Raw genomic sequence first — 13542 nt, forward strand, 5'->3', positions numbered from 1 at the left:
TGCCTCCTATCCTCTAACCAGCTTTCTATTCATCTCAAGACATTACCTGCGATCCCATGTGCTTTAACGTTACATAATAGCCTGTTATGTGAGAACTTATCGAAAGCCTTCTGAAAGTTCTACATAAACCACATTCACTGGTTCTCCTCGGTCAACTCTATTAGCTACATCCTCAAAAAATTCCAATAGATTCATCAAGCAGGATTTCTCTTTTGTAAATCCATGCTGACTTTGTCTGATATACCACTGTCTTCCAAATGCCGAGTTATGAAATCCTTGATAATAGACTCTAGCAACTTCCCCAGTACCGACATTACGCTCACTGGTCTATAGTTCCCTGTTTTCTCTCTACCTCCCTTTTTGAATAGCGGGTTTACATTAGCTACTCTCCAAATCAGAGGAATTATCCCAGAGTTCAAAGAATTTTAGAAGATAACCACCGATGGATTTACTTCCAGGGCCACTTCGTTAAGTACTCTGGGATGAAGATTATCAAGACCTGGAGATTTATCCACCTTCAATTCCATCAATTTCCCCAAAACCATTATTCTACTCATGCTGATTTCCTTCAGTTCCTCACTAAAACGTATTTCTTTCAGCATGTCTGGTACATTATTCATGTCTTCCTTTGTGAAGACTGAAGCAAAGTACAAATTTAATTCTTCAGCCATTTCTTTATTCCCCATTATGAACTCTCCCATTTCTGTCTGCAAGGGGCCTTTATTCATTTTTGTCAACCTTTTTCTCTTTACATATCTGTAGAACTTAGCAACTTATCCATGCTTCTTTAGTGGCACTTTCCAAACCTGTGATCTCAAACACATAGAGGAGCAAAGCCAGGCACAAGGAATCAGCACCATCTATAAGTTTCCCTCCAAGTCATGCACTATCTTGATTTGCAATTATATTGCTGTTCCCTCATTGCTGTTGGATCAGAAGTATGGAACTCCCCACTGAACAGCTTACACAACACAGACTGCAGCAGCTCAAGAAGGTGGGTCACTTGTCAAATGTCAAGCCTTGTCAAGTGGAGACTACATCCCTCCTTTCTGAATTCTTTCAATGGCATGTCAACCGTATTCCCACACCCTTGCAACAGAGTACCAACCACTGAGCAATATCACAGAAGTATACTATGCTCGTACAAGTAATGTTGTATACATTCATGCCTTTATTATATAGTTAAAATACCTTTATTTATACAGGAACTATCACACTTTGAATGTGTTCCAAACATATTTATGTAAGAAGTTTTGTGGAATATGCCATGGAACTTTTTTTTTCAATACAAAACTGGTTAGGCATGGTGGGACAGTGGTTAGCATGCTGCCCCACAGTGCCAGGACCTGAGTTTGATTCCTGGCTTGGGTTACTGTCTGTGCAGAGTCTGCATATTCTCCCCGTGTCTGCGTAGGTTTCCTCCTGGTGCTCCAGTTTCCTCCCACAGTCTGAAAGACGTGCTGGTTAGGTGGATTGGCCATGCCAAATTCTCCCTCGGTGTACCTGAACAGCGGAGTGTGGTGCCGAGGGGATTTTCAAAGTAACTTCATTGCAGTGTTAATGTAAGCCTACTTGTGACACTAATGAGCTTTAATATCATAGAACTATACTGTATTCAGACACATGTATTCACTTATGTCTTTATTATGTAGCTAAAATACTTGTATTTATATAGGACCTATCACACTCTGAATAAGTCCCAAATGTATTTATGTAAGAAGCTTCTGGAATATGCCATGGAACGTTTTTTAAACTACAAAACTAGTTATTATTGCTAATGCATTTAAAACAATAGAAATGACAATTTGAGGGAAACAATTTTTGTCGTTTCCTTCTATGTCCAGTGTTAACAAGAAGTATAATAGTTTATAAACCAAAATGTGTGGGTTAGGTTGATTGGCTATGCTAAAAAAAACCCCTTAGTGTTCTGAGATGTGTAGGTTAGAGGGATTAGTGGGTAAATATGTAGGGATATGAGGGTATGGCCTGGGTGGGATTGTGGACGGTGCAGACTCGATGGGCCAAATGGCCTCTTCCTACACTGTAGGGTTTTTATGATTCTATGAATACTTTGTTCTTCCAACTAAGAAAGAAAATTCTCTGCCCGCCCTCACCAATTTACATCAAAAAGTGGGGCGTGAACCATGAGTTGGCTGACTCACTGATTGACAGCGGGTTTCGCCCGCTCTCCTTTCCGGGCTGCGGAGGTATCCCTGCCTGCCTGGTGCTGCGGCCGGCCGGGCAGAGCGCTAGGCGCGCGGGGTTGGCGAGTCCCAGCGCTGGAAGTAGTTCCGGGTGTAGGCCGAGCCTGGCGCTGAGAACGGACCGGGACCGGGACTTGGGAAAGCGGGAGCGGCCCTGCCCTGCCAGCGGCCGCGACCACCCCCCCAACTACCCACAGGCGGGGTCGGGCGTCGGGGAACCCGGGCCTCTCCCCAGGGTGGGGGTGACGACGACGACGACCAGAGGCCCGAAGCCGGGGGGAAGCGCTGGGAGAGAGGGTGAGTCTGAACGGGGAGGAGGGAGGGGGGACTGAGCCCCGGGGAGTGGCGCCCAACTGGAGCCTCACTGAAGGGGGGGGGAGGGACGCCCTGGGGAGGAGAGATGAGGGGGGAGGCAGAAACCGAGCCAGCTCACCTCAGCCCTGATAAACCATCGGTAACCCAGGTCTAAAATAGACCCTGGGGCCCAGTATGGGGAGCAGACCGCTCACTAGGCCTGGAGTAGAGGCGGGCATCCCCGGGGCCTGGCGCTGGAGCAGCTCTGGCGGGCCTGCAGGGGGGAATCTGTAACGATGGGGGAATTGGGAAGGGTGCAAGGCAATGACACAAGCGACAGACCAGGATTACTGTCTAATGACCAGCTTTCTTTATCTGTAAAGAGCTGCTGAGAGGAATACCTGAGACATCTTGTTTACTGTGCTTAATTTTAGCACTGGAAATGGTGGCATTTCAATATTAAATGCTGTATTCTTCCCCCATTTTGTTTATAAATGTTTCATGTACATGCGAGGTTTGATTATATTTTACATCTCTTATGGGTAATCCAGCACGCAGGCACTTGGATTTCGGTGGTGACATAATGATGGGTGTGTGAAATACTCACACTGGTTAGTGCCCCTCTTCGATTGTGAAACGCCTCAATGCTACAATCTAGATTTTGCCCTTTTCAACTTGGGTTGTCTGAAGAGTGGATTTTTAAGATGTGGACGGCACAGTGGTTAGCACTGCTGCCTCACGGTGCCAGAGACCTGGATTTTATTTCTGGCTTGGGTCACTGTCGGTGTGGAGTCTGCACATTCTCCCTGTGTCTGTGTGGGTTTCCTCCGGGTGCTCCAGTTTCCTTCCATAGTCCGAAAGGCATGCTGGTTAGGTACATTGGCTATGCTAAATTCTCCCTCAGTGTACCCGAACAGCCGCCAGAGTGTGGTGACTAGGGAATTTTCACAGTAACTTCATTGCAGCGTTAATATAAGCCTACTTGTGACACTGCTTAAAAAAAAGTACGGGTCTTGTCAGTCAGGGTTGCATTGGTGAGATCAATTCAAGATGAACTGGAGTATTATAGATTGTGAAAGCATAACACTAGAAATCTAGTCAGTTTCTGATATGTGCAGTATATTCTTTATATAGTACACGTCAAGTCTTGTCCAATGTGTATGGAATAGATGGCAGTTTACTGTTCTTCCTGATGGGAGGAAGCATTGTCTTTGAGTCCGTAATGCCACCTAAACAACTGTTGTGCAATATCTTATGTCGTGATTTAACATCAAGGAGCATGTGTGAGATTCTGTACAGATTTAACTATTATTAATTGTTGTGGTGTAATTGTCTATTTACACTGAGGGGCTGAATAACTTTATTCGCGCAGAGAACAAATAATCCCAGGAAGTAATTTTAGATTATTCTGATTGAATTTTCCTATACATTCAACTGTTGGCTTTTTTGAGGTAGCAAACAGATTTGAGTGAGCCTGTCAGGTTTTCAGGTCTGGTGGCAGCTGTTTGAGTGACACAGAGTCAGGCCTGAAAATGAGTGCCCCGCAAGCCTGCAGTTAGAATTTCCAGAATCCGAGGGGAAATAATTTTTGAAATTCTATTTGGGGCGTGGAGATATTTTTTGATGAGTTTTACTCATTCTCCACCATCCTCAAATACCTCTTAAATGTATTTTGCTGCTACTGAGGTATGTTTTTTTTTAATGGCCATTACTCAAGTACTGAACAGTATGTCTGTAATTAGATTATTTGACTGAGGCCAATCTTGGCCATACTTGATGTCTACTCATGCACACTTTCCAGCAGAGGTCACTAGATAGCAATCAAGAGTGGGAACTCTGCCTAATTTGTTTTCATTGAGGCTTATCACAGTAATTTCTTTCCACCTTGGATCAGCTAATTCAGCATAGCCTGAAAATCAAAAGTATGGTCTTTGGATTTGTGTTGCATTGTTTGTTGCCTTTTTCAAAAGGTCATTTGGAAAACCTTTAAATACTTATATAAGTTAATAAGTAAATAAGTTTCAGGATGTTCTTTTAAAACGTAAAGTTTCTTGCACTGGTATTTTGCTTGGGATATCATAATGAATTTTAGCTGAGGAACACAGAGAGAAAGGTGGAGAAATGACCACACATTTGTACTAAAGCATTCAGAAGTACATAATGGGCATAAAGTGCTGTTTCTTCGTGAGAATGTTTTACTTTTAGCACCCCAAAAGTAAGGCACAGGTTGTTTATTTCTGTGTGATTCACACCTGAAATTTATGACCCTTTTCCTACTTACAGTATATTGTGGCTGCTTTGTGATTAAAGTTTAGGTTCTCCAATTGCCATCCCACTGACACGGCAAAGAAGAAAGCCAAATCTATCCAATTCCATTTGTTTTAAAATGTCAAGACTCAACCTTCTTTGAAGATAGGGTTGCACAGTTATTTTTTCTCTGTGATTTTGTCCTGTGAATGTTGTTTAACAGCACCTTTGAATGAGCCAGTCAGTCAGTGAATGCATTCATGACACCACGTTGCATCCCTTGTATTATGACAGCTTCGGATTTTTTCCTTTCCCACATACCTATTGGGTGTCTGAATTGTTGTCTGATGATTCTGGGTTCTTATGAGTGAGTTGTTACCAGGTTTGCCTTCATTTTGGAGAGTGCTTCAAGCACTGGGGTGAATTAAAGTTGCTGTTTTACTTTTCCATTGGCGTTTGTTGAGTCTCTAAATGATTTTTTCAGTGTTCTACTTTTTTGTGAAGAGCTGTGGGTCAGTTTATTATACTGAAGATACCATAAAAGTGCAAGATTTTGTTTGTAATGTTACTAAGTACATGGTGAAGATTTTGCTGGTCCTTAAAATTATTGCAAGTGTTCCCTGTTACTTCAGCATGCGAAAGTAGAAACTGAAATTGGAAGAAAATGACATTTGAATAGCTTGAAACTGGTTATTCCAAGGAGCAGAGATATTTCTTTTTCTGCATTTTCAGAATACTAAAATTATGTGACACTCAAGGTTTTGATGAAACAGCATTCTCAGCTCATAAGAATTTATTATTTAGGTAGTTTTGGATTCATGTATCATGGGGTCTACCCCATGCTCAACAACCTACATTGGCTCTGGTCCCTTAGTTAGAGTGCCAGTAGCTTTATTTTCAGGTGGAAGTAATGTTGTCAAAACCTTGACCTTTTGTGGGATTGGTGTATGTTCTTTTTGTGACAGAGAAGTGAGACTTTCATCAGGACACAAAGTAAATGTATGTTGAACATTTTCATGCTTCGGTTTCACACGGGGGCTTCACTGGTGTTTGGTCCTTTTCTTCATGTTTACTTAATTCCCTTACTTAAAAGTTTTATTTGTTTTGACTCCTTCCACGCTCCAGCCTCTTCCCCCAACCTTATCTTTGTAACCTCCTTCAGTCCTGCAACTCTACCAGACATTTGTGCTTCTCCAATTCTGGCTCCATGTGCATTCATGATTTTCGTTGCTGCACCATTGGTGATCATGTCTTCAGTTGCCAAGGTCCTAAACTCTGACATTTCCCCTTTGAACCTCTCCAACATTCATCCTTTTCTCCTTTTAAGCTGTTCTTTAAAACCTACCTGACCAGGTTTCTGGCTGTCTGTCCTATTATCCCCTTGTATGGATCAATGTATTTTATTTTCTTTCATGAAGTGTCTTTGGACACTTTAGAATCCCTGTAGTGCAAAAGGAGGCCTTTCAGCTCATCGAGTCTGCAGTGACCATAATCCCATCCAGGCCCTACCTCCATAACCCTATGCATGTACCCTGACACAAAGGGGCAATTTAGTATGACCAGTCCATCTAACCCACACATCTTTGGACTGTAGGAGGAAGCCAAAGCACCTGGAAAAAATCCATGCAGACACAGGGAGAATGTGCAGACTCTACACACAGTAACTCAAGCTGGGAATTGAACTTGGGTCCCTGGCACTGTGAGGCAGCAGTGCTAACCACTGTGCCACTGTGCTACCCATTTGCCTTTACTACCATCAAGGTGCTATATAAAATGCAAGTTGTTATACAAGTGCACTCAAATCTAATAGCAATGTATTTGCATTTCTTACTATCCTTGGAATACCTTCAAGGCAGCATGCTCAGAATTCTAAGGTTGATGAAGGGGAGAAACCTTCTATTACGTTGCAGTTTTTGTAGCCATTTGCTTGCTCCTTCCTTCAGGTTTGCCCCCTAAAATATACTTCATTATTCTTTAACAAATTTTATGAATATGTATTACAGTTCTAATTTGACATTAGATAAAGTGCAACCAATCAGTTTCTTTCAGTAGAGTACGGGAGGTGCCTCAGTACACTTCTATTACATATTATGTTTAGATTTAGACATTCACATTGTATGTCAAACATTCTCTGTTGCATACAGCCTCAGGGATTTCACACGGGGGCTTCTAGCTTCTCGGTTTACCATGGCGAGTGGGCCTCAGAGGCTTTATCCCACTGAGCCTTTGTGGCTGTTTCCCCAAAGTTTAATGCATCCCTCTGTATGTAGTACTGGACTTTGGAATCAGCCTGGAACACCCTGGCATCCATAACTCTGTACAGTGGAAGGTCAGCATGTTTCAGGGGAACGAAGAAACATCTTTCAGTGAGTTGATTGGTCGTCCAGCAGCAGTTGATCGTACCAAGGGGGATGTGAACTATTTAGCCATCAGATTATGCCTGAATGTTTTCCCTTCTCTATAATTGGAAGCCACCAAGCCCAAGTGTTGTGCACTTATCTTTGCCCAAGCTGAATTAACCTCCCTGAAAACAAACTGGTGAATTGAAACCTGGCACCTTCTGCTCCGTGCAGCTCAGCTGTGCACTTGCCTTACCAGCTGAGCTGTGCCAACAGAGTGCTCAGCAAGTAGTTGTAATGAGATTAAGGGTTCCAGATGCTTGTTTCAATTAAAAATGCATACGAAATGGTGTCATTTTGTTGCTGAGATTTCTGCATGGCACCACTCCTCCCTGTGATATCTGTGTGTGGTCTTGGGGAGGGGGGTGTATTTCTATAATTCATACATCTTCTGTTTGGTATCATTTCTGTCATGAGAATTGCTGCATTTGTGCTTCTTTGCTCTTCGTCTGCTTGGATTCAGCTGGTACAGGAATGAATATATGGCAGCTAAAATTTGGGCATGCAGCCAGGATTTAAATTGATGGGATTTGGGTGTACAAGCCAAGTGAAGAGGTTAAAGAGAACCCTTTTTACTTTTTAGTTAGCGTGAATTGGATTGTAATGTGTTTTTTCACCTATGCCTACACAATACTATCCTGGAGTTGCAGGAGGGAAAAACCATTATCTTTCACCTGTCTGGTTACATTCTTATTCTTAAAGCAGTGACATTAAATCATCATGGAGACTGTGTCTAGATTTGAGACTCTAAGGGTGCACTCTTGGAACTGAATTGATCCCTGGCGGACTCTAACCTTGTGCCTTTGCCAGACATGCCCACAGTAATTTAGGGTACTGCTGATTGACCAGTTATTCTGGGTCATTCTTGTGTCCTGGAATGATGGATCTTTCATAAGGGCCTGAGATTCTTCCCATTCTAATCCAGATAATCCTGGTAAAATTTCAGCACCATCCCAATGCATGCGAGTGCTTATAAGCTTTGGCTGATAAACTGCCTTTAAATTCTCTGGGTTCATGTAATTCATTGGGTGTTGAAAAAATGTGCACTCCACGCATTTCAAGAAAAGCTGCTTATGTAAATTTCTCAGGCATTTCAACTTGACGGATTTCAGTATGTCAAGTATTAAACTAACAAAAAAGGATGAGCTCTTGACTGGAAAATTTCAGAAATGGTTGACTAAGTCTATAATGCTTTTAAATCGAAGAGTGAGGCTATTTGTGCACACTTGCATATGCTTTTGTGGAACAGAATCAAGTCTTGCACTTCCCAGCAATCCAGCGGAAATGTGCCCTAAAATTAAAATGCTATTTTCTTTCTCATGCTCCAGCAGTATGCTTGAGTAGCTTGATGTTCTTGACAGTTGTGTGATTTGTTACAGCATTTGGGCAATGCTGTAACAGCCCTACTGGTATCTTTTAGCCAAAAAAAAATGGTAATTCAGTAGATAGTGGCATAATTTTAGACCCAGGTGTTCGCAAAACTCTAGCTCATTCCAGCATTCCTTTCCTGCATCAGGCATTGCAGTCTTCATGTAGTTATTTTCTGGGAGCTGTTCAATTCAAATATAACTTCTCAGAAGCTGAAGCACCCAAGGTGTGTGACCAGATGTTGTGATTCTAGGAAATAACTAAAGCTGCAGTTTAAGGTTGCACCTGAATTTGAAAATAACATTGGAGGTGCAAATAAGAGAAAAGCTGGAAACTTGATTTGCAGAGTGTGTTGAGTTATCAGAACTAAGCACCAGGAGCAGGACTTTCTAAACTTATTGCAAGACGAGCAAGGAAGAGTGGAATGACATAACTGGGTTTGAAGCATTGGCTCCCCTGTCTGCAGTTGCATTTATCTGGTAGCTCTTTAGTATCCTACACATTGGTTCATTTACGTGTGTGCATCCAGAAATTGAGTGTGTGCTGACCATTTAATCAGGACCATTTTCCAGCAGCAGCGATTCAGCAAGAACCCAGGCCGAAAATTTTTTGGTCTGTAGGAATTTATTCTTTTACGTCGGAACAGTCCTAATGACTGTTTAGGGGACTTATATCCCTACTGGGGTTTAATCGAGTAGGGGATATAATATGAACACAAAATTCTGGCAGCATCTGTGGAGAGAGAAACTTAACTTTTCAGAATGATGACCCAATGTCAGAACTGGGAGTACTTGATTTGTTTATCAAGAAATTTTACAAATTACACATTTTGGGACACCACCTTATTTTTTTCAACTCTGTACAGAGAAATGCAAACCATTAAGTAGTTCAACCAGAACAATGAGGGAATTTTCTAACAGGGACTAGCGCCAAGCATTTAATACCTTAACCACAGCTTGAACCATTGAATAACTCTTTCATGGAATGTATTCAAGACAATTTGTTAGATCAGTATGTCCTAGGGCCAACCAGGGAGCTGGCTATTTTAGACTTGGTAATGAACGATGTGACAGGAGCATAGGAGCAGGAATCGACCGTTCAGCCCCTTGAGACTGCTCCACCATTTAACTAGACGGCTGATTTTCTATCTTTACTTCACCTTCACGCACTGTCCCTGATTTCTTGATGTCATTGATAGCTCCATTTATCAACCTGTGCTTTGAACATACTCAATGATTGCCCCTTCACAGCTCAGTGGGGTATAAGTTTCCAAAGATTCACTGCCCTCTGACTGAAGAAATTCCTCCTCATCTTGTTCCTAAATGCCTATCCCTTATTCTGACTCTGCTGCATGATTCTGGACCCTCCCAACCAGGGGGAATATCCTTCCTGCATCTATTCTGTTGAGCATGTTAGGAGTTTTGTACTCTCATTCCTCTAAACTCTAGAGAAAACATGCTTAGTATCCTCAATCTTTCCTATTTGACAATTCTGCCATCCCAGGGATTGATCTGTGAACCTTTGTTATGTTACCACAATGGATATCCTGTATCCTTCAGAGACAGGGTAAGTCAGTAATCTCAATGTAAAGGAACCTTAAGGTGACAGCGATTACGTGACAGAATTTCACTTTCATTTGAACGAGGAGAAGTTCGAATCTAAGACCAATGTTTTAAACCTGACTAAAGGTAATTATAAGTGTATGAAGGCAGATCTAACTAAAGTGAACTGGGAATCTACATTAAAAGGCAGGACAGTAGAAATGCAGAGACAGACTTTTAAGGAGTCTTATAGTAACTCAGCAAAGATTTATCTGAGTGAGAAAGAAAATATTTTGAGAAAGATGCATCATCCATGGCTGAATAAGGAAGTTAAGGACCGTAATATATAGAAAGAACCACTGTGTAAATCTGCAAAGATTGGTGGTAGGTCAGAAGATTGGTCAGATTTCAAGAACCAGCACGTATGATGAAAATGAAGGAAAAATTTGAATATGAATGAAAGCTGGCTGGTACTATAATTGAACGTATGTGTTTCAGCAAGTATTTAAATAGGGAAAGAGTAACTAAAGCTAGTGTAGGTCCTCCAGAGAGTGTCTTCAGAGTTGTTATTGGAAAAGAAGGAAATGGTGGAGGCATTGAATAGGTATTTTGTGTCTGGCATCACTGTAAAAGGCTTAGAAAACTTCCCAAAGGTACTTAAATCAAGAAGTGAATGGGAGGGCGGGACTTAAAATAATCACTGTAACCAGGGAAAAGATGCTAGGAAAACTAGGAATCCTAAAGGCTGATGAGTCATTGCTGGGTGACCTGCATGCTCAGTTCTTAGAAGTGGCTGCAGAGATAATAGAGATATTGTTTTAATCTCCCTAAATTCCTGGATTCTGGAAGAGCCCCAGTGGATTGCAAAATAGCTAATGCAACATCTTTATTCAAGAAAGGAGGGAGTCAGAAAGCAGGAAACCAAAAGCCAATTAGCCTTACATCTGTCATAACAAAAGTGCTAGAATCCGTTATCAAGTAGGTTATAACAGAATACTTAGAAAATCGTAATAGTATCAGACAGAGTCAGCATGGTTTTGTGAAAGGGAAGGTCAGATGTGGAGATGCTGGTGTTGGACTGGGGTGGGTACAGTAAGAAGTCTCACAACACCAGGTTAAAGTCCAACTGGTTTATCTGGTATCACAAGCTTTCGGAGCACTTCTCCTTCATCAAATGAGTCTGAAGGAGCAGTGCTTTGAAAGCTTGTGATACCAAATAAAACCTGTTAGACTTTAATCTGGTGTTGAGACTCCTTACTGTGCCCACCCTAGTCCCAGCGCCGACATCTCCACATTGTGAAAGGGAAATTGTCAAATTAACTTGTTACAACTTTTTGACAAAGCAACAAGCAAGATGGTTAAAGGGAAACCTGTAAATGTGGTGTCCTCGGATTTCTAGAAGGCATTTGATAATGTACCACTTTGAAGGTTACTACACAAGACAAGAAAGCATGATATAGGGGTAACATTAACATGAATGAAAGATTGATTAGCTAACAGGAATCAGACTTAGTAGTGGAGTGCCACAGGGTTCAGTGTTGGAGCCTCAACTATTTACAAACTATGTCAGTGACTTGGATGAAGGGACTGAATGTGCGGTGGCTAAATTTGCTGATGACACCAATAAAGGTAGAAATCTAAGTTGTCAGGAGGAGGTTGAGAGCCTGCAAAGGGACATGAAGAGGGTAGCTGAGTGAGCAGATGGAGTACAATGTGGGAAAGTGTGAACTTGTCCAAATTGGAAGAATAGAAAAGCAGTGTATGATTTTGATTGTGGAACTTGGTGATACAGAGGGACCTGAGTGTCCTGGCACATTAATCACAAAATTAGTTTGAAGGTACAAGATGATTCAGAAGGCAAATGGAATGTTGGTGTTTATTGCAAAGAAAATCAAATATAAATGGAATGAAGTTTTAGTGCAGCTGTAAAGCGTCTTGGTGAGACAAATCTGGAATGCTGTTTACAGTTTGGGTTCCCTTATTTGAAAAAATACATCAGTTTTGAAGCAGTGCAAAGGATGCTCATACATCTCACTCCTAGGGCAAAGGACTTGCAAAGGAAAGTTGAACAAGTTGGGTCCTTACCCATTGGAGTTTAGAAGAAAGAGATACGATCTTATTGAAACATAAGAAGCTGAGGGGACTTGATAGGGTAGGGACCAGTAGGATGTCTCCTCTTGTGGGAGAGGCTAGAACCAGGGGACACAATTTAAGTAGAAGGGATCTACCGTTTTAGTTGGAGATGAGAAGATATTTTTTCTTTGAAGGTCATTCATATTTGGAATTCTCTTCCCTGGAGTTCAGTGGAGGCTGGATCACTGAATTCATTCAAGTCTGAGTTATAATAGACTTTTGATCATCAAGTGTTATGTGAGGCAGACAGGAAAGTGGAGTTGAGACCATAGCCAGAACAGTGACAATCTTAATGAATAGCAGAGCAAGCTTGAAGGGCCAAATGAGACTCCTCCTAAGCCCTGTGTTCTTATATACATGGAGTTGATCAACACACCATGTCATCTTTGCACATTTGGAGCATTGTTGGGTACTTGTGCCTTCCACTGAAGTGACTTTCTTGTTTAAATTAAGGAATATATATCAAAACCAATTTTACAAAATCTTTACAAGAAATGTAGCACACAGGAAGAGGAAACACTTAAAAGTGTAATGTAATTCATCCTACCTCAGTGTGCATTTGAAATATACACGTTCCAATGCAGACATTCCCTAATGATCTGAGAGGTGCTGTAACATTAGTCACTGAACTTAATTCTTGTGGAAACCTGCCACTGGGTTCAACAGATGCTTTAAATGTTGGAGATAAATTTGTTTGAGTTTGATATATCAAGTAATGTTATACCTGATGAAGATGATTGGATCATGTTTTAATGTATTCAAGCAGTGTCGTATGCAGTGGAGTAAATTGAGTGATATGGTGCACTGACTTGGAATGTTTGCAATAGATGCATAATTTGGTGTCATGAGAATTTTCAGTATTGATCAGTTGCTTATTTCTCTGGCTTGGGAGTAATAAAAGACTTGTATTTATACAGCTTTCAAATATCAAAGCAAGTGCAGTGAGCAGAATTAGCAATGTACTTTTAAAACTATAAAAGCAATGTTTAGCTGATGAATTTAAATAAAATGATGCAGACAATTGCGTACTATTGAAATCTAAATTACAATTTTGAGAGATGTATGTTGGCTGCTCTCTACAGATGGTCTTTGAGTGCTTTCACAAATGATTTCCAAACACTTCACACATGCCATTGCCAAGACTTTCAGAGCCAGTGTCCTATATTTAAGAGTTTCTTGTTATAAATATTAATATAAGTTCACTAGTTGGGATCTTCTGTATTTCAACAAATGATCAAGATGTAAGCTGCTTTTTGATTCATGTTTGTAAATTTGAATGGATTATCTATAATTGGACCGATTTGATTTCACGTAATAAAAATAAACTTGGCAAGTACTGAAAATCTGAGTAGAAAT

The 13542-nt window shown here is 41.2% G+C and overlaps 1 protein-coding gene across 6 annotated transcripts in view; it reads left to right on the forward strand.

Moving 5' to 3' along the window:
* The first annotated feature begins 2255 nt into the window (after positions 1 to 2255).
* Positions 2256 to 13542, forward strand: part of foxj3 (forkhead box J3) — a 126515-nt gene continuing 115228 nt past the window's right edge. For 4 of the 6 annotated variants that reach the window (XM_080215495.1, XM_080215498.1, XM_080215499.1 and 1 more), the window contains exon 1: positions 2256 to 2501. The gene's annotated coding sequence lies outside the window, so the exon portion shown is untranslated. The remainder of the gene's footprint in view (positions 2502 to 13542) is intronic. The other 2 variants (XM_080215497.1, XM_080215501.1) reach the window with 1 other exon arrangement.

Source organism: Carcharhinus amblyrhynchos, chromosome 30 (genome assembly GCF_965287045.1).
Source record: "Carcharhinus amblyrhynchos chromosome 30, sCarAmb.v2.hapA, whole genome shotgun sequence".
In the NCBI taxonomy this organism is placed as follows: domain Eukaryota; kingdom Metazoa; phylum Chordata; class Chondrichthyes; order Carcharhiniformes; family Carcharhinidae; genus Carcharhinus; species Carcharhinus amblyrhynchos.